Source organism: Triturus cristatus, chromosome 7 (assembly GCF_964204655.1).
Source record: "Triturus cristatus chromosome 7, aTriCri1.1, whole genome shotgun sequence".
Lineage (NCBI taxonomy): Eukaryota > Metazoa > Chordata > Amphibia > Caudata > Salamandridae > Triturus > Triturus cristatus.
The window spans coordinates 1558268016-1558288794 of NC_140590.1; the positions used below are offsets into that span (position 1 = coordinate 1558268016).

General features: G+C 44.2%; 1 protein-coding gene across 2 annotated transcripts in view; it reads left to right on the forward strand.

Moving 5' to 3' along the window:
* Window positions 1-12399: 12399 nt before the first annotated feature.
* Window positions 12400-20779, forward strand: part of NCOA5 (nuclear receptor coactivator 5) — an 81311-nt gene continuing 72931 nt past the window's right edge. The window contains exon 1 of one of the 2 annotated variants that reach the window (XM_085619357.1): window positions 12400-12595. The gene's annotated coding sequence lies outside the window, so the exon portion shown is untranslated. The remainder of the gene's footprint in view (window positions 12596-20779) is intronic. The other variant, XM_085619358.1, reaches the window with a different exon arrangement.

Below are 20779 nucleotides of genomic sequence, written 5' to 3' on the forward strand. Positions count from 1 at the left end.
AATAAACCGTTGGAGGTGTTCGCTGATTCATGCTCACCATTCACGTTGACAAATATCAAAGATTTTGAGGATTTTGATGATCTCCTTACAAAGCTCCTTTGGCCCCGGTCAGTGTTCCGATGACCCCATGGACCAAATTGGCCATGGATATCATTGGCCCTATGGAAATGCTGGGTCCGCAGAAGAGGTTCATGTTTGTTCTGGTGGATTATACATCTCATTGGGTCAATTTCAAATTTACAGCATCTACCACAACGAACAGTGTCATCTCTTTTTTGAAGAACATCTTTGTCTATGAAGGTATTCCTGCTACTCTTGTGACAGACAATGGGGTGCAGTTTGTCTCTGAGACAATGAAGGAATTCTTGGAAGAACTAAATATAAGGCATGAAAAGACTGCACTCTATTGTCCGAAAGCCAATGGCTTAGTTGAGAGAGTGAATCGGATGGTGAAAGAGCACATTCAGCTAGCTATCACAAATGGGTTCAATGTAGAAGACTCATTAAGAGAGTGGTTGTGGGCATACCACACCGCTCCCAATGTTGTTACTGGAGTATCTCCTTTTGTGTTCCTGAGAGGGAGGGAGCCGAGTACCAAAATGTATCCCAGATGGTTGGGGAGTGGGAAGAGTGTTTGTCCTGATCTAAACCAGAGCAAAGAGAAAGTAGAATGTCATCAACAGAAATACAAAGTTTGGTATGATGTCAAACATGGTGTCAAAAATGTAGATTTTGAGTCAGACACTCCGGTGATGGTCAGGAAACCAACTTATGTACCACCTGGGTGGAGCAAGTATGGAGCTTCCATACGGGTGGACAAGTCTGGTAAGAATGTAGTTCGTCTGGAAAATGGTAAGACATGGAGTAAGGATAGAATTGTGAACACATAGTGATCTGAGTTTTATAATGTGTAAATAGAGCAATGTGAACACATCGTGATTTTTGTTTAGCATAATCTTCCCCTACATAGGGAGATGTGTTGTAATTTAACAGTAATGTGTTTTTCATGGAATGGTTCGTTACGGCCCTCCCTGTCAGTCCCCAGTTCTTAGTCCCTCCCAGGGAGCTCATGTTAGAATGTTGGGATCTATTCTGTGTAGATGGAGAGTGGATGATCAGAAATAAAGACACTTGGACTCACCTGCTCTGGAGTCTGCATTTCTTTCAAGATTACTACAACATTCTTTTCACAAAAGGAAACAACTTCCTGATGAAACCATTGAAGAATATGTTGCAGCTCGGAGTTTTGGCAGTGAACTGTGAGTATGGAGCAAATGTAGATTTCTTCATTAGAGATCAATTTGTGTTCAATTGTGAGTCAAAAAAAGTACAAGAAAGACTCCTTGCCTGTCTCAATCCTACATTAGGTAAAGTGTTAGATTTGGCTAAAGGAATTGAAAGGTCTATTTTGTCCTCGAAGGTCATCACTGCTGAAGAATCTAGAAATGCTGCTTCCTCTTCTCCTGTTTGTGCCATACAATCTTTCAATAAGGGAAATGCCAAAAATAACAGAGACAGTAATCTAAGTTGTTACAGATGCGGTGCCAAAACACACTTGGCCAATTGTTCTGACTGTCCGGCTTTAAAAAGAAAATGCATAAAATGTGGCAAAGTTGGTCATTTTTCATCGGTGTGCAAAGCACCAAAGAAAATGTCAAACTCTAGTGTTAATAATATTTCTAGTGCAGAGCATGACATAGGAAATTTACTTCTTACTGTTTATGATGATTTGTTTGATGATTCTGTAAACAACATTACCATTCCCTTTAAGGCTCCTTTGGGTACTGTATTAGTAGGTGACGTAGCTTTTGAAGCCATGGCGGACTCAGGTTCACCGATTACCATCCTTTCCGATATTTTTTTCAAAAATAATTGAGGGGTGTTAAACTCATGAAAACTGATGTTAACACCAAGGCGTTTGGTAATTTTTATATTTCCATGTTAGGCTTCTTTGAAGATACGTTGGAATTTGAGGGACGCAAGGTGCTTACAAAAATGTATGTGGCTATTGATGGTAAAAACATAGTAGGATGGTTTGATTTGGGGAAGTTGGGTGTGATTTTATGTCCAGGCTCAGATCGCCCTATTCAATTAAGAGATTTAGCTGTCAAAAGCATTTCAATTGATAAGTCTTCTTTGGAGATGATTCTGAAGAAACACAGTGATATTTTTAAAGATGAAGTTGGGCAAGTAAAAGGTTATACACACAGAATCAAGCTTATAAACGGAGCTGTGCCAATTCAACATAAAGTACGCATGGTTCCTCTAGGTATACGGAAACAATTAAAATCTCACCTAGATACTCTGTGTTCTGAGGGCATCATCGAATCCACAGATAGTTCTGAGTGGGTTTCTGCTATAGTTATTGCCCTTAAAAAAAATCAAGATTTAAGATTGTGTGTGGACCTTAGGTCTCTTAATAAAAATATTGTGGTAGACACTTATCCCTTACCCAGAATTCAGGAAATGTTGGCAGCTGTTAATGGTGCAAAGTTTTTCTCCATAATCAATCTTAAATCAGCGTACCATCAAGAGCTTCTTGATGAGTCTTCAAAAGATCTCACAACATTCATCACTCCATTTGGTCTTTATAGGTTTTTGAGAATGCCGTTTGGGTTGGCCTCAGCGGCTAGTGTTTTTCAAAAATTAATTGAGAGCCTGTTTCAGGGTTTGAGTGGTGTGCAGTCATTTCAGGATGACATTTTAATTGTTGCTGAAACTTGTGAGCATCACAACAAGATTCTTGACAATGTTTTGAACATCTTAGAAAGCAAGAGGATGACAGTGAGTAAAGACAAATGCAAGTTTCTTGTAGAGGAGATTAATTATTTGGGCCACAGGATCACTCCTGATGGCATTTTACCAAAGGAAGATCTCATTAATACTTTGGAGAAAGCTAGCAGGCCTCAAGATAAAGATTCATTGCGTTCTTTTCTGGGGTTGGGCAAGTATTATTCAAGATTAGTTAAGGGTTATGCTCTTGTGGTTGAGCCTCTCAGACAACTTTTAAAAAAAGAGTCTCAATTTATTTGGACAGATGTTCATGATGAAGCCTTTGCTAATGTTAAAAGTCTTATAGCTAAAGCACCTGGTCTCAATACTTTTGATTCTCAAGGAAGATCTTATGTTACTGTGGATGCTAGTGCAATTGGGCTTGGTGCTGTGTTTACACAGATTGTGGATGGCAAAGAAAGAGTCCTTTTGTTCATTTCAAGAGGAATTCGTGGGGCTGAAAGGCATTATAGTACCATCGAAAAAGAGGCTTTGGCCTGTGTATGGGCAGTGGAAAAACGTAAGAATTTTTTGTGGGGGCGACCTTTTGTTCTTGTTACTGATCACAAGCCTCTTGTTTACATGATGGATGGAGTCAGAAGCGGTAAAGCTTCATCCAGGTTTGTAAGACTTATTGCAAGATTGCAAGAGTTTAATTTTGAAATTCAGCACATTCCTGGAGGTAAAAATGTTACTGCTGACTGTTTATCTAGACTTCCACCTGTGGAGGAGTGTGAAAATGAGATCATTGATCAGCATGAATGTGTTGTGGCATTGATTGATGCCGTTGATTCGTGTAATTCTACTATTTCTGAAAAAGAATAGAATGATTCCGTAGCAGTTGATACCTTTTTGTCCAAGGTCAAGCATTTTGTTATCCATGGGTGGCCACCTTGTAAAAATTTAGAGATTCCTCTCAGAAGCTTTGCTCAGGTTGCCGATGAACTAAGCTTCGAAAATGGCATTTTGTTGAGACAGGATTTGTTTGTGCCACCGGCTGGTGTCAGGAATAAACGTATCCAGTTAGCTCATTCGGGACATCCTGGAGTGTCTGGTACTAAAAAATTGCTCAAGGTTCACTATTGGTGGCCGGGCATGGATGCAAGTGTTGGGAGATGGGTGGATAATTGCTCTGTATGTGTCAAATCTGACAAACATTGGAAAGTATCTACTCAGCCCATATCAGTTCAAGAAGCTCCTGCTGGTCCGTGAGAGAACATTTCTATTGATTTTTCTGGTCCGTATGAATCCTTAGGCAGGGAGAAGAGATTTTTAATTGTTGTCATTGACAATTTTTCAAAGTGGATGTATTACACTTTTGTAGAACATCCAGTTACTGATGAAGTTATTGTATTCTTGGAGCACATCTTCAGAATTGAAGGTGCGCCTGCTACCATGGGGTGCAATTCATTTCCACTAAGATGAAATTGTTTTTGAATAAATTTGGTGTGCATTCTGAGAGAGCGTCACTATATTGTCCCCGCGCAAATGGTCAAGTAGAAAGGGCCAATAGGTTTTTAAAAGAAGGGATTCAAGCTGCTTTGGAGAGCAATCTTGATGTTTTTGAATTTTTAAAAGAAAAGGTTTGGAGTTACCACATAACCCCGAATGCATGTACTGGTGTAATCTCCATACTTGTTAATGAGAGGTAGACAGGCCAAATCCTTGTTGACACCTCTGTTTAACAAGCATTGGCATAGCCAATAGGTCTCGCCTTAGGGACCTTATAAGTGTTTAGCTAGAGATATTGACTTTGCCTATGTTTTTAAGCTGTGCTGTACATCAGTTTGCAGGATGCTTAAAAGTTACAATAAATAAGTGTTCAAAGCATTTTTGTTACCTTATATATGACCAAGAAAGCATGACGTACAAGTAAAAGACCATATTAAAAAAGTATTACCCATAAATAATGTCTTGATTTACTTTTGTCCTTTGAATGCTGGCAACTTGTTTCTGCATGTGCTAGTGCTTGCTTGTTATTTTTTGTTTTTGTTATGGGGGTATAAATAACAAAAGGCTGAATCTTGGGAAATAGTATTTGTGTAACCGTTAGTGAGATAGTTAGTCAGTTAGTTAATGAGAGAGTTAGTGAGAGTGTTAGTCAGATAGTGAGAGAGTGAGTTAGTGAGAGAGTTAGTAAGGAGTTAGAGAGTTAGTGAGAGAGAGAGTCTATGAGAGAGAGAGAGTTAGAACTACTTACTCTTTGAAGAAAAACAGAAGAAAAAAGTCAATGTGCAAATGTACTTTTGCTATACATAGGCAAATTGTCCACCTAATGAAAAAAAAGATATACCCGAGTGCGGACAAGGAAGACAACTACTAGAAATCTAGAGTAGCCCTGCACTCCAAGGAGTACCCACTGCGATTGTTGTGAATCCATCACAACTGACTAATGTACTACCTACTTAAAATTAAACCCACATGTGTACACTTCCTACCTTTTAGATGTGTGTTTGTAAATCGGGCGTGCAGGGGGGGGGGGGGAGGGGCAAAGAAATCGGGCCTGCATTTGGCGAAGGGATGAGACACTCAACGGACATGAACGATTCACTCACCATGTAGTGGATATTGGCAGAGACGTGGAAAATTGCAGAATTATGTTTTAGTCAGCACAATCCAGACCTAACGTGCATTTTATCAAGCAGTTGTTAGTCTAGAACTATGGGATTACTGCGAGGCCATACCAATGGCAATACAGCATTATGCAATCTATGTAACAACATATACTGTTAACGGAAACTGCGCGTTGGCACAGATCTATACACCGATATGTTGGAAAAAAACACAAAACAATGCGGTGTCTAGGTAACTGGTACACTTTCAAAAATAATAAAAGGAAAGCCTTCTGCTGATGAAACCTAAGGCAGTGACGTAACTGCCTCTCTGGTTTCATTAGCTGGAAGAAAAACATCAGTTGGTAGAACCGTAGTGAACTCATGGGAGAATTTGGTGTCACTCTAGTGTGTTACGTGGTTGGGAGTTTTGTAGACTTGGGTAGTGGGGGCAGGGGAGAAGCTGTGATCTCACTAAAAGAAACACCGACTACCGGCAACGGACACCGGGGCAAATTAAGCAGTGGTGAAAGCAAAGAGAAGTTTCTGGTACTAGACTGCAAAGCACACTTGCATTTGAAGAATTCATTACAAAGTGGATGCGGGGAAGGTGGACTGTAATATAAATGTAAAGCCTCTGTGTGGTTTTGCATAGCATCCCTTTAGAACGACGCAGACCTGTATGTATACAGGAAAAAAGGTACATTTTTTGGCTTGACACGTTTAATCCCAGTGACTGCGGACCTCAACTGCAACTGGTCTGGAAACCACATCGTCTTCTGCGGCAAGTGCAGCTTAAGTAATTGACGGACATATCTTTGAAACTGATGCAGGTTATCATGTAGCCGGCCAGAAAGGACGCACACGGGACGCCAGCCACATTGTGGTGTGGAGTGGAATGGAATTATGTGGGTTGGATTGACATTTTTAGTTGTGGAATTGTGTGGCGTGGAATAGTGTGGTGTGTAGTGGATTTGAGCAGTGGAATGATGTGGCATGGTGTGCAGTGTAATTATGTGGATAGTATTTATATGGTATTGAGTGTACTGAAATTATGTATAGTGGGATTGTTACGGAATGTAATTATGGTGTTTGGTATTTTGTGTTGGGATATGTAGTGGAGTTTAATTATGTTGAGTGCTGTTGAATTTTGTGGCATGATGTGGAATTTTGTGGAATGGATGCAGGCGGTGTGTTGTGTAAGTGAATTGAGTTGAATTATGTGGTGTGGAGCTGAATTATGTAGCGTGGAACTGTGATATTGAGTGCAATTATGCTGATGGGAATTATGTGGTGTGGAGTGTATTTATATTGAATGTTGCTATGTGGCATAGAGTGGTTTTATGAGGGGTATATTTATGTGGCATTGGTTTTGGTATAATTATGTGGTTTTGACTATCTGTCGTCCATCAAATTCTAGTGTCCTCTCATTAACTATTATATGCTTTAAACGACCTATTTGCACATTCTGCTGCTATCTGTTCAAGTTATCACCAATACAAACATGTCAAACAAATCACAGGGTGTAGTAAAAACAACTGTAACGTGATACATAGAAACTGAAGGCTCTCTCATATCACCAACATGTGTGATAAACACATTTCCACAGAGAAGACATAGAAGTGATCGCCACACCAAAGAACTTCAGTTTACGCCTCAATGTGAAATTTGCTGATGAGTGCGAGATTTCATCGAGGTGAATGGGCCTGTCGCAGATGTCAGAAAAGGTGAGTTTATCATCATCGCTACAAAAACAACTCTTGGCAAAGCCAATATATCTTGCCCCTGGACCCTATCAGCTTTGCTAACGTTTTGAGATCTGCGTAAAAGCATCCCAGATGCTGTGCAGCACTGCTTTAAAAAAAAAAAAAGGAGACGAAGAGGCATACACTGTCGGCTGTGTATTTTACAGGAGCAAGCCCCAAGCATGCATGCACCAACGGAATGAGAAGCACTTTTTTCAAAATAGATTTTGTTTGCCGGTCCCAGTTGAAGAAAAATAAAAGAAAACAGTAACACTGGAGGGCAGAGCAACAGGAAGTGGGGTTGTGAGGGATCACAGAGAGCAGGTGGGTGAATCAATATGAGGGCACGGGTGGGAGAAGGAACATGGGGTGAAAAGGGAGAAAGTTATAGGGAGAGATGCTGCATTGGCCGTATTGTGCAAGACGGGTGGCGATTAAGTGCCTTGGGATGGGTGAAGCGTGCAGGTGAAAGGAGGAGAATCGTGTGCACATTGTGAGCTTAACAGGAAAAGGGTGGGGATGATATCTGGCTTAGGGCTACAGCTGCCGCTTCTGGAACCGGATTGGAGTCCCGATGTTGGTTTAAAACACTGTGATCCTGGGCAATTCACTTAATCTACCCGCGCCTAAAGCAAAGTTAACGTGCCTGTGATAAGGAGGAATCGGACGCCGGGAACTTCAAGATGGCGCCCGACGGGACGCCCGTCGATGCAGCGGTGAGCGGTGTAGCTTCTGTCGATTCAGCAAGGAGTGTAGCTTCCGGGATGAAGGGAGGAGCGGCCTCGGGAGAAAAGGAGCGTGCCGGTGAGAAGGAGGAGCAAGAAGCGGAGGAAGAAGGAGAAGAGGAGCGTGAAAGGGAGCGGAACAGAGGAGGAGAGACTGGCGGGACGCCGAACGTTGATGCGAGACTCGAGGAGGACGGCCCAGCAGTACCGAAGGAGAGGCACTCAACCCATCACGCTCCAGTATCCGGTGATCCCCAGAGGCATCAGGACACCGAGATACCCACTGCTACGGTCCCCGCGGGCCGTAGCCCCAGGCAAGTGACGTGGAGGGAAGGGTAGAGGAAGAGGTTGGAGGGAAAGGGTTTCCTGGGTTTGTGGAACAGTTAGAAACCCTCACGCTTTGAACGTAACTTTTGCACCACCCCCTCCTCTTTTCTCCTATACCAGTCCTGAATACCTCGCACTCACCCTGGTGACCTAGGGAGATTGGTGAACGGAGCACCCTGTAGAACTATAGCTTCAGTAGAACACTTGTGACATAAGTATCCTGTGTTTCTTTTGTTTTTCCGGTTGAACTTTGTGGGAAGCACCAGCCCGGGGGCAGTTTTGGGGAAGAGTAAAGCATATGGCCATGTCTGAACTGGGGTGGCAGAATGGGCTAAAAAACGGTGATGGATCAAACCCAGATCTGTTGACTGGGTGTAAGTGTTTGATTGGTTCTGATGCTCCGTCCATCGCCACCCCCTTTTGTACCGCTTTGTTCGCCATAATTTGGCAGGGTATGCTCAGACGTGAGTCCCTTGCTCACTTTGCCACTGGATTCAAGCAGGCCTGGCTGAAGACGGCTGAAATGCCAGAAACCGGTCCTAGGAAGCTTGTTTCCGGTCCAGGGAAGGCATGGCTTGGCAGTTCGGGCTGGACTGTTCCCATGAGGCACAGGGTCAGACTGATTTGCATATGGCCATGTCTGAACTGGGGTGGCAGAATGGGCTAAAAAACGGTGATGGATCAAACCCAGATCTGTTGACTGGGTGTTAGTGTTTGATTGGTTCTGATGCTCCGTCCATCGCCACCCCCTTTTGTACCGCTTTGTTCGCCATAATTTGGCAGGGTATGCTCAGACGTGAGTCCCTTGCTCACTTTGCCACTGGATTCAAGCAAGCCTGGCTGAAGACGGCTGAAATGCCAGAAACCGGTCCTAGGAAGCTTGTTTCCGGTCCAGGGAAGGCATGGCTTGGCAGTTCGGGCTGGACTGTTCCCATGAGGCACAGGGTCAGACTGATTTGCATATGGCCATGTCTGAACTGGGGTGGCAGAATGGGCTAAAAAACGGTGATGGATCAAACCCAGATCTGTTGACTGGGTGTTAGTGTTTGATTGGTTCTGATGCTCCGTCCATCGCCACCCCCTTTTGTACCGCTTTGTTCGCCATAATTTGGCAGGGTATGCTCAGACGTGAGTCCCTTGCTCACTTTGCCACTGGATTCAAGCAAGCCTGGCTGAAGACGGCTGAAATGCCAGAAACCGGTCCTAGGAAGCTTGTTTCCGGTCCAGGGAAGGCATGGCTTGGCAGTTCGGGCTGGACTGTTCCCATGAGGCACAGGGTCAGACTGATTTGCATATGGCCATGTCTGAACTGGGGTGGCAGAATGGGCTAAAAAACGGTGATGGATCAAACCCAGATCTGTTGACTAGGTGTTAGTGTTTGATTGGTTCTGATGCTCCGTCCATCGCCACCCCCTTTTGTACCGCTTTGTTCGCCATAATTTGGCAGGGTATGCTCAGACGTGAGTCCCTTGCTCACTTTGCCACTGGATTCAAGCAAGCCTGGCTGAAGACGGCTGAAATGCCAGAAACCGGTCCTAGGAAGCTTGTTTCCGGTCCAGGGAAGGCATGGCTTGGCAGTTCGGGCTGGACTGTTCCCATGAGGCACAGGGTCAGACTGATTTGCATATGGCCATGTCTGAACTGGGGTGGCAGAATGGGCTAAAAAACGGTGATGGATCAAACCCAGATCTGTTGACTGGGTGTTAGTGTTTGATTGGTTCTGATGCTCCGTCCATCGCCACCCCCTTTTGTACCGCTTTGTTCGCCATAATTTGGCAGGGTATGCTCAGACGTGAGTCCCTTGCTCACTTTGCCACTGGATTCAAGCAAGCCTGGCTGAAGACGGCTGAAATGCCAGAAACCGGTCCTAGGAAGCTTGTTTCCGGTCCAGGGAAGGCATGGCTTGGCAGTTCGGGCTGGACTGTTCCCATGAGGCACAGGGTCAGACTGATTTGCATATGGCCATGTCTGAACTGGGGTGGCAGAATGGGCTAAAAAACGGTGATGGATCAAACCCAGATCTGTTGACTGGGTGTTAGTGTTTGATTGGTTCTGATGCTCCGTCCATCGCCACCCCCTTTTGTACTACAAAATAAACAAGTACTAAAGACACAAGCAGGAAACAATAATAACAAGGTTTTTTACGATATGGTAACCAAATTGTGTCACCATATGTCATTATGGGGACCAGTTTCGCGGGACATGCTTTTATTAATAGTCTAGATGAGTAACCAGACGCACGGCTGGGGTGGCGGTATTGGAGGAGTGAGCCTAACAAAGAGGTGGAAGTAAAGAGTACGGCAACAAACGCACGGCTGGGGGTGGCGGTATTGGAGGAGTGAGCCTAACAAAGAGGTGGAAGTAAAGAGTACGGCAACAATTTTAAAACAAGCATTCGGCAGCGCGGCCGTAAAAGTAATGGCCACACGGCCGTGAAAACGAAAGTAATAGCGATCACGATCAAAGCGAAAGTGATCGCGATCGCTTGGACGGGAGCGCTGTGTGGCAAGCAAGCTCACGTGCACTCAAGCTTTAGGCCACAAGCAGCACTTTAAAAATCCCAACTACAAAATGTCTCTCCGAGCCAGCGCATGCGCTGGCCTCAGCGGGACCTAAAAAAGAAACTGGAAGGGAAACTTATGAATTGTCTATTGCCAAAGCCAGAAGGAATATAACAGCTTCTCGCATTTCTGGAAAAAATTATCATGATTTGTGTCATAAAACAAAGAGTAAAAGTGTGGAAATTGGCAACTGGGTACGTATTATTAAACCAACATTGAATCGTAAGGGTTCATCCAAATTCACTCTTCCCTTCAAAGTCGAAAGAGTGACTGATACTGCAGTTCTATTAAAGGACAAGGGCTGGTGGAGCAAAAGCTCTGTTGTTGTTCTTAAACCGGGGCAAGAATGTTTTTGGGGAAAAGATGAAGATGGTGATGTGTGGTTTGATAAGATTGGCACCTGTAATTCTATTCCTCAAGATCACATGAGTGTTGAAGAATTCAATATACCTGGTGCATGTCAGACTGAATCTAAGGTGTCTGAATCCAATGCACAAGAAATTGTGGATTCCTCGATTGAAGAAAATTGTGTTACAAAAGAGGAATTCTAGGATGCCTAAGAAATTTGAGGATTATATTTTGGAATAATTGTTTTATTTAGTTTTATTAAAAGGATACATGTGGTATTGTGTCTTTTCTTTATCTCTATGATAGAGTTTAGAGTTACTTATGTCATTACCTTATTGTTTATATCATTTGGAATTTGCTTGTGTAATATGGAATTCACTGATGCAAGAGCTTGTTTTTGAAAGGCTGAGAAGCGGTTGGAGGTTGACTGAGTTGGATGCCTTGGCTCTTGCACCAGTGGGTCCTTCCATGGCACTTTAAATAAAGAAGAATTATTTTTATATAAACCACGGATTCCTCGCTTCATTACACATGGATCATTAACACAGCTCTTGAAAACAATTAACCCCTTGTGTGCCACGCCCTTTCCCCGCCCTGTGCCGGCCGTTACATTAGCGGGCGGGGTTTATGACGAGCTGGACTCGTCATGGCCACAGCGCAACCGCGGCCCATGACGAGTCCAGCTCGACATGGGCACACAAGGGGTTAAAAGTGCCATTTATATTTCCAGATGGAAGTATGTAAAGATAAAGATCAAAAATACCCGTCTTTTTAAGTGATTTTGCTCAATATTATAGGGCTAGGACATAAAATTCCGGTTGGTGCAGGTATAAAACCAGTCAGGTGGCAACCGTAAATGAAACAGAGGCTCATGTAATTTAACACCTTCGGATCGAGTCCGCTCTATATAAACAAAACTGTAAAAAAAAAAGATGATGTCTCCACGCAAAGTGACACGTAAGGCTGCCCCTTAATCTCTAATGCTTTATAACGATTAACAATATTTGTACGAAACGTCAAAATGACTTTCACCAATTGTTCATGAAAGAAAGTGATTTTTGAGAATATGAAAACGTAAAATAACGTCTTCAATTGGACTAGTTACCCACCGTATCCGCGATGCTTTATTCCGTTAAAAAACACATGTAGAAAGACGGTGAACTCTGACGTTCGTATGTGAGTGTACCTTAATTAAGCGAGAAAACGTAAAGCAAAGCTTCCACCATGTTATCGCACCTCCTGTTTCGATAGGTTTATTGCAACAAACGTCCTAAAATGGCGGCGGGGGTGGAGCTACGTCGCAGTTTTCTGTTGCGTTTCCAACCGCCACTCAGGGTCCACGATAGAGAGCTGCAGTAGTCTACGTATTGGTGTCGTAAAGAGCGTCCTCTGGGAGGGTCGTGAAAGTGTCGCTAAGCGGCCGGAACGAGGATCTGGCGTCATTGTGCTCGTAGGCAGCCATTAGCCGCCATTCGCAGCCAAAGCTTGCGCGCCTCGGACAGGGACGGGGAGTTAGAAGGTGCCGTTCAGCCCGTATCCCGACATTCTAGTCTGCCTCGTAATTGGTAAGCCCTCTGTATCCAGCGTTTTTGTACCTGAAATAGAAGAAAGGCAGGCTGCGTCCATGATGTATTGCAACGGGCCTGCTTATTTTGTACTGGGCCTGTCCCCTTTTCAGCCGGCTTTAAAATGCATGCTCACTGCGCAGCGTTGTAAAGACCTGCTTCTGCAGAGCGACGGATCTCTGCTCATGGGGTTTTCGGGATTTCCACGGGGACAGGCTCCGAGGGCAAGATTTCTTAACGTCCAGGCAGGTCTTAATCTCTGGCGGCTGTGGGTTGCTGGCTCTCCGTATGTTTAAGGTACCCATTGCCTACTAACTGTTAAGCGCACAAAGACATTAATTAACTGTTCCCAACTCGCTTTTGTCCTGTTGATCGCCCATGACCATGTACAGACCTTCGCTGCCTTTTAATTAGGTTCGTGGTCTACGTCCGTTATACACGTGGGGTGGGGGTACAATTCGGCTTCTCTGTGTTGAACTGGCTACTTGAATGTACATCATATTAGTAACTGATTTATAGCTGGATAGCATTAAAAAACTCTTGCATGAGGGCTTGGGTCTTCCTACTATGGCATTTTAAGGAATTCGTAGATAATGGTACAAAGAATAGCAGATTGTTTGAGTTACTGGTGATTGGCTAGACATGAAAAGTTTGTTACAGGGTTATCGATATTTTCAAGAAATGTTAAAGCAAATGGTGATTAAAGGTCGATCTCATTGGATCTTTAGGTACAATTAGGCGTGGCAATGGATATTTGAATGCATATTGGTAAACAAAAGTCCAAGCACCAGAGCGGGGTGCCAGCAGTGCCACGTACAAGCTCCTGCAGACCCCTTCCCATGTACTGACGCCTGTGCATGCCCACGTACAAGCTCCTGCAGATCCCTTCCCATGTACTGACTCCTGTCTGCCCTCTTTGGTTGGCAGAATTGCCCTTGGCAATTAATCTAAATGCGCAAAAACCTGTCCTCGAGGTGGCTATTTAACCAATGGGAGGGGAAGACAGAGGGGCTCTCCTCAGGGTGACAAGTAGCCACGGTACTGTGCCATGCCATTCGCTCAGTTCACAGCCATCCTCCCAAACTTTGATTGTGACCTGCATAATTGGGCTAAGTTACTCGCCTGATATACCGGTGCTTCCGAGAGACCGATCAAACAGCAGCTCACAAGTTGGAATACTAGATTTTGTTTTCGGTGATGACACTCTGCTCCACTGTTTCGTTTCTTCAAAATGTTGAGGCAAGTACTTTATGGAAGGCTACAGATGTGGAGCTCCCCGCGGGGGAGTGGGTGTTGGAAGAGGTATCAACCTTGCTTTTCAGAATCTTGGGTTCCTGGTTTTGTTAATTTTCTCCATCACTAGTGTTTGTGACATGCCACATGCATCGTGATGTGGATTTCCATCAGTGAGCAGGATAGAGCATCTTAAACTCAGGGACAGACTAGCAAGTAAGCGATGCATCTGTAGAGATGACCCATGCCCCACTATGGATGCGCCGTATTTACAATATGGCACACCGTGGCGCAAAGATTGACAGGTGCGCCAGAAATCCTGATGCATCTGTTGGCGCAAAAGTCACGTGTCGGAGAGGGGGGCCATTAAGCTGTGAAAGTCATTAAATCGCCACATCTGCAACAAAAGGAGTACAAACGGGTTTATTGCACATGCCAGAGTAATACAGCTGGGGGAGCGACATGCTATAAGAAAAGCACAAGTCGGTCTCAATTTACACACAGTAGGAGTCTAGTCTTATAATACTAATTTTGGCTAATTTCCATAACTAATACAATATGAACAATAGGAAAAAGCTTCCTGTTTTTCCGTTATGTCCCACCCAGATTACATACATTTCCTGCATCTTTTCTCTGTGTTAATGACTTTTCATGCTACACTTACAAACTACAATTAGAACATTCTTGCTGCGCTGAATTTCTTTCCTGTTACATATTCAAGACGGGAAGTTTCTCAGTAAGCATACAATGGGAAGAAACACCACTTAAGCCGGACCACATTTAGACCTTTTTAGGTCTAAGCACAAGTCGGTCTCAATTTACACACAGTAGGAGTCTAGTCTTATAATACTAATTTTGGCTAATTTCCATAACTAATACAATATGAACAATAGGAAAAAGCTTCCTGTTTTTCCGTTATGTCCCACCCAGATTACATACATTTCCTGCATCTTTTCTCTGTGTTAATGACTTTTCATGCTACACTTACAAACTACAATTAGAACGTTCTTGCTGCGCTGAATTTCTTTCCTGTTACATATTCAAGACGGGAAGTTTCTCAGTAAGCATACAATGGGAAGAAACACCACTTAAGCCGGACCACATTTAGACCTTTTTAGGTCTCGGCTGCCGTGCCTGCGCACATGGGCAACTCGCTCGGTGAGATGTAATGACTTTGAGTAACTTATGTAAAGCGCTTTAAGTCCCGCCTCTATCTTCCATTGGCTGGCGTCACCGTTTATGCTAAACGGTGGCCAGCCATTGGAAAAGAGCTTTTTATGGCGTGTACTTTTGGCTTTTTCAGACGGCCCACTTGGACGGGCTCGCCTGCTTTCCTCCTGTCAAAGGTTTCTTATCTTTATGGAGCCATGTGTTTCAAACTTGTCCTTGCTGTTATCCATTTTAATGATACATTTGTTTTTATTGTGAAATCCAACACGTTAAAATGTGTTTTCTTTTCCTATACCAACCACTTTTTTGACCAACTCAATATTACTAACGAGCAGCAGCCTCTCTTTACATGTAGAGCGACACCTACATGCCTGCAGTGCTAGTGTAGCCTTTGCTTAGACACCCGTTGGTTATGAGGTATTGGGTTGTGGAGGGGCACACATGGTAACCGTTTAGAAGAAGGAAGGGAGAGATTAAAAATCGGGAGAATGTATTCCCCCCCCCCCCCCCCCCCCTTGACTTCTATTGAAAGAGGCAAATTCATGCGGGAGACAGGCAAAAACAAAGATACATTTTGGTTAAAAAAAATCTGGATTCTCCTGCCAAAATCGGGTCTATTGGCATGTATGAGGCAAGAACGTAGAGTGACTGTAGAGAAGGAAGGAAAACAATTAGCTAGAAGCAAAGTTGTGTGTAATTTAAAGGTGGCCACTTAACACAACCCCACACACGTGCGAACGTGCGCTCTTTAGCATGGCGGCTTGCCGACAGCGCTATTTGGAAGACTATGCTATGTGTATCGATAGTATATCGTAATAATGCCTGCTACGTGCTGGATTGTAATACGAACAAACTAACACCAGTCTATAAAAAAATAATAATAAAATGCGGTTATTGTTTTTAACAAAGGATTGTTGAGATATGTGCTTAATATAAAGGTCAATGGGAGTGGGTCCTCTGCCGCACATTTCACGACGCAGGATTTCCTGCGGTGCTTGCCTCGCTGCAGGAGAGTGAGGCTCACGCTGGGCCGGCGTGGAGGGCTCATTTCCTTGTTTGTCTGCACACTCCAGTGTCTGCCCCCAGGCTGTGCGCATTATTATGGGAGGTGTAGGAGGGGCCCTCTAATGCCGCGGAGCCTGTGTTGTAATCTGCAGGTTCAAACTGGAATTCTCCTATGATAGCATTAACGGTCAATGTGCCTGCTGCGCAGCACTGCTGCTTGTCGCTTGGTCGGGTGTGTATGCCAGCAAGAAAGCTCCACGCACACGTGTTTCTAAAGGTGATCCATGAGTAACCCGCAGTTCGTTAGTTCAGTGGGGAAGAGCCCGTGCTGGTGGAGGGTTACGGTAGGAAAAAAAAGTATGGATTGACTCTTGCCTTTACACAAGACGTCCTTTGCGCTCACAGAGGGATCCCTCAATGGTCACCAGATTCGGGCGAAGTGAGTGAACCATCTCTGTATATACCCAGGGCTTTAAGTGGGATGAAAAAACCACAGGGTCTCACAAAAGGGCGTGGTCAATATAATTCAGGGCGTGGCTTAAAACACTTAAAGTTAAAAACCTGTGCTTAGCATAGTGTGCCGCTCGACTTGTATTTTGCTGTTTGTCAGTGCATCTAGATATAATACAACAAGTAACATCATACCTACAAGTCGGGGCTATTGGCTTTGTCAATGGTTTGTTAGTCGCCTCCGTATTTCTCTGCACCGAGGCAAACTTCCTTCAATTTAAAGACCAGTTAGATATGAGGCTTTTTAAGAGCCTGTAGCAGAATATTGAGTGGTTTCATAATGGATGAAATAATTGAATTGTCAGTGATTCAGAAGCTCCTCCGTGATATCTAGAATTTGTGACTATCTTCTCTTAGGTTTAGTTTTAACGATGCCGTGTGTGTTTGTAATTGTCTACTTTATTGTGAGAAGTAATTAATTGTAAACTTTTTGTGATTATGGTCGAAATAAACTGTTTTGAATGAGTTGTTTTCATAGTCTGAAGACCTAATTAAGGAACAACATATAAACATGAAGGGGTTCACATGCTCTCACTATTTAAACTTTTACATGAGTATATTAATATGTGCAAACACTTTAACTGTATTCACATGCTGGACTGTTTTCATATAAGATTTTTCAGGTAAGTGTGACCTTACGTCATTTGCATGTTTACTTACAGCTACTTTTTAGGTCTCGCATGCGCTGCATAGGAGAGAGACCTAATGCCATCAGCACAGCTTTGGGGACAAAAACCTGCATGCGTTGCATTGCTTGCAATGGCAACGCATGCACGTCTGGCGATTTCCTTGCGGGGGCGCGCGGCGCCATATGGTCGCACGCTCCCGCAAGGGAATCTCGCAGGCCCCCCTCCCCTGCGCGGAAAGTAAACAAGCATTGGCATAGCCAATAGGTCTCGCTTTTGGGATCTAAATAGTATGTTTACTTTTGCTATAATCGTGGCACGTAAAGCGCGGGTGCCGCGATTATAGCAAAAGTAAAGAAATGGATGTTTTTTTTCTATTTCTTTACTTTTGCTATAATCGCGGCACCCGAGCTTTACGTGCCGCAATTATAGCGAAAGTAAATATACTTATAAGGTCCCAAGAGCGAGACCTATTGGCTATGCAATGCTTGTTTTATGTACACTTGTATGTCACTTAGTCATAGGCCAGATTCTGTTGTATTTGTATGTATACTAACGCAACTTGAAAGGTTGTGGTAACTGTTGGAAGGTGGGTTATTGGGAGGGGTATGTAGGCACCTAATAGCAGTACCACACTGTGTCCTAAAGAGGGTCTCTCTAAATTAGTTCCTTGTTGGCTGACACTGAGCAATAAGGCTTAACTTGGGAGATAGGCATGTAAAGCATTTCAAAAACACCAATACAGTACAATAAGTAAGACACAACGCAATAAAAATACACACCAATTTATGCTCACAGGAATTTGCATCTTTTAAAATGACACCAAAACCATGAAAATCCAGTGTAGGAAACCAGAGGTGTGAATTTTTTAAAGGATAAATACTTTCTAGTGCTTGGGCACCAATAGTGCCACTTCTGGTGATCTTTTTGTGCCTGACTGGGACAGGTTGAGGCTGACTGCAATGGATACCTGCTCCAATACCCCGTGCATTAGGCCTCAGTCTAATTTTCACCCTTGGACTGAGGCGCCTTTCTGGAACTTTTTCTGCCGAGGGCCCTTGCTGCGTTCCACCAGTCTGGATTCGGAGAGGGTTTGTCGGCTTGACCTTCAGGGAGCTCCTGGTCAAACTCTGGAAGTCAGACCTCCGGAGCTCTTCAGCAGGACGAAGCTGGAATCCGAGACACAGTTGAAGGTGGCTGGCTTGGCTTTTGTTGTCGGGTTGGTGATTTTATGGAGCTTTTTCCAAAAAGTTCCCCAAAGTTCTGGACGTCCTTCCAGAAGGTCTCCTGGTTGGTTCCAAGGGTCTGTAATCTCCTAAATAGCCCTTGGCAGGCCTGGGCATCTCTTCCCATAATGCACTTGGTCAGCCCCTTAAACTCCACTGGACGCACTTCAGGAGGGGGACTTTGACTGGAGAAAGGGCAGTTAGCTATGTTGACCTGTAGTTGCAGGGCGTCCACTCCTTACTTCTTGAATCAAGGCAAAGTCATCAGAGCTGTAGTCCCAGATGGTGCAGTCGTCAAAAGGCAGGCCCTTGGGTCCGGGTCAGGTTTCAGCAGGACATTGCACCTTCTTGTCGTTTCAGGCAGCAGAACTGAGAGGCTTTGCACATCTCGCATATTTAATCTCCGCTTCTGGTCATCAAAGGGGAGGGGACACACCACTGACCAATGGGATGCAGTGTCACCCAGGCGCATGACCACTTTCTCCAAGTGTGGCATCCTCTTGTCCCAGAAAGCACTATTCCTCCAAAATCCATCATTGCTGAATTCTCAGCAGAGCAGCAAGAGCTAACTAAACCAACTGTGTGGCTCATTTCCATAGCTGTCATCCCCCTTTAACATCTGCAAATTCTTTCCTTAAACCTGCTAGCTGGCTGGGGCACAGGGGACTAGGGTAGGTAGGCCTGGCATTCCCTACCGGTCCTATCCTCCTTTGAAGCCTCATGCTTTATGACCCCTCTCCCCTGCCTGGCATTCCTGAAGTAGCTGCAGAGCTCTCTCAAGCAGATAGCCTTTCCCCTGGGTAGCCACTTATTACCTAATCAAGGCAGCCCTGATAAGCCTGTTAGCACTGACCAATCGAGGAAGACTGCTGAAAGGCTGGATTTTGGGTCATAGACGAAAGTGTTGACTTGCTTTCTGTATAAGTTAGGATAAATCCAACGAGCAATCTTGGTTTTATCAAAACCATTCTGTTAAGTCTTTGAATGCTATTTTCATACTTTCCTAGTAATAGTTGTGTTCACAAAATATTGCTATGTTAGCCTATGAGGCCCAAGTATCTTCAATGGAGAAAATTAAATTAGCAATTTCTTCCTCACCAGTGTTTATAAAACGTTTTATAAAGTTCCTACTGGGCACCGAGGGGAGACCCCGGGCACCTAATATGCTAAAACGATTTTGGTTATTACTTCAGTGCTCCCAGCAGCAAAGTTGACTGTAGTGAATTTTCTACACTGGGTAAAAATAAAATGGGCAGCTTTCACTCTCCAGGGTTTATAAAACATCTTTTATTGGGACCTGCTTACAGTTGCTTGACTCAACCCCAACACTCACACCCACCCTGGGAACACCTAGGGGAGACCTTGGAGGTACTCGCAGTGTAAAAACAAGCATTGGCATAGCCAATAGGTCTCGCCTTTGGGACCTTGAGTATTTAGTTATGCAGCACAATATCCTTACTGCAACAACATTAACTGCTGCATGACTAAACACTTCTAAGGTCCCAAAGGCAAGACCTTTTGGCTATGCCTATCATTGTTTTTTAGCGTGCCCAGGCAGATTTTTTTTTTTTTTTTTTATCTGAATCCAACCCTGTACTTGCATGTTCAAATCAGCCCCCACCCTCAACACTGGGCATGGGGAGAGTTAACTTAAGGAGTAACTCTTGTCACCCCCCCCCCCCCCCCCCCCCCATGTTCATTCAGCACACTGACGCTATCTCTCTAGCACGTGTGAACACGCCAAGGTGCACTTCATGCTGGGGAGGGGGGTAGCTCTCTTGTCCTCAGGCCCAGGCAGCAATGAAGTCACCTCTTTATCACACGAGATCCTCCATGATCCGAGTTCTCTCTTTGAGACCCAGGCCCGTTCTGAACTGAAGGCATCTCTGGGATAACTAACAGCCATTCCATACGTATCGCACAACACTCAGCCTCGCGAAAGATGGAAAAGTTTGCAAAGCCCACTATGGACCAAAAAAGGCGCTGCGATGCCCCATTATTGGCGTGTTAAGCACAAAACAATAGGCAGGCGACCGTATATGTTCAGCAGTACAGCCATGATCACAGATTGCATGTTTTTTGTAGTGATCAGTGCAGTGTGCACACTATGTTGGCATTTCATGCACATTAATCATGAAATACTGCGGTTTGACATCAATGGAGGTTGTATGAATTTCAATTTGCCAGCCTACCATCAGCCCCCCCCTTTCCCTGTACACGCTCCGTCCAAAGGGTCCAAATCTATTGCAGGCACATTGTCACATTCAGTGCCTTTGATGCAACGTCAATGACTATCCTTTTAGTTAAGATTATTTCAGAACTGTAGCTTTTTCAATTTTGCTTATTTAGTTTATGCAACTAACCACTGGCAAAGCCGATAGTCCTGGCTTCTTCTGGGTGAAACGTTACTTGTA